This window comes from Schistocerca americana, chromosome 1 (assembly GCF_021461395.2).
Source record: "Schistocerca americana isolate TAMUIC-IGC-003095 chromosome 1, iqSchAmer2.1, whole genome shotgun sequence".
In the NCBI taxonomy this organism is placed as follows: Eukaryota; Metazoa; Arthropoda; class Insecta; order Orthoptera; family Acrididae; genus Schistocerca; species Schistocerca americana.
In genome coordinates this window covers 748,627,168-748,628,234 of record NC_060119.1, presented here as the reverse complement: position 1 = coordinate 748,628,234, position 1,067 = coordinate 748,627,168, and the positions used below count along the sequence as shown (strand labels likewise).

The window sequence follows — 1,067 nt, the reverse complement described above, 5'->3', positions numbered from 1 at the left end:
ATCGATGCAGTTACTGACGGCTGGCCCCTATTTCGATTGCACATGAGGTTGAATTCTTTAGAATGAAATGAACTCCCTGAAGTGCTTACAGGCGTTGACATACGTCAACGGGGTCAGATGAAAATGTGTGCCCTGACCGGGACTCGAACCTGGGATCTCCTGCTTACATGGCAGACGCTCCATCCATCTGAGCCACCGAGGACACAGAGGATAGCGCGACTGCAGGGATTTATCTCTGTCACGCCTCCCGCGAAACCCACATTCTCATCGTATTGTCCCGCACTACATTCTACATTCGTAGTGCCCCCGCCCATTATACTCATTACTCGCGGCGCGTTGCCGGTTCCCGTAAGAGTTCGGGCACTGTGCATTCGCACAGAAGAAGAAGATGGTCAAGTGGCCGGTGAGCCTTAACTATATATATACTAAGTTGGTATCTTAAACTTCCTGGCAGATTAAAACTGTTTGCCGGACCGAGACTCGAACTCGGGACCTTTGCCTTTCGCGGGCAAGTGCTCTACCAACTGAGCTACCCAAGCACGATTCACGCCCCGTCCTCACAACTTTACTTCTGCCAGTAACTCGTCTCCTACCTTCCAAACTTTACAGAAGCTCTCCTGTCCCCGTTGACGTATGTCAACGCCTGTAAGCAACTAAGGGTGTTCATTTCATTGTAATTTCATTCTAACGTGCTGCATTGTCACCGATGGTGTCTGTTCTTTCGGACATGTCCGAAAGAACAGATGCCATCTTAGTATATATCAGGTTGAATTCTTCATACAAATCGCTCAGGGGGTCTGAAGATCGCAAAGCGAAACGCCGAAACTAGTCGCAAAAATAAATTATATTTGAAATATAAACGGCTGAGGGAGATTTTGATCAGCGCACACTCCGCTGCAGAGTTAAAATCTCATTCTGGAAACATTCCCCAGGCTGTGGCTAAGCCATGTCTCCGCAATATACTTTCTTACAGGAGTGCTAGTTCTGCAAGGTTCCCAGGAGAGCTTCTGTAAAATTTGGGAGGTAGGAGACGAGGTGCTGGCAGAAGTAAAGTTGTGAGTACGGGG

General features: G+C 48.4%; 1 non-coding gene across 1 annotated transcript; it reads right to left on the bottom strand.

The window, feature by feature from the left end:
- Positions 1-465: 465 nt before the first annotated feature.
- Trnas-cga lies at positions 466-540 on the bottom strand. The gene has a single exon. It is a non-coding gene; the product is annotated as a tRNA-Ser (tRNA).
- Positions 541-1,067: the final 527 nt, after the last annotated feature.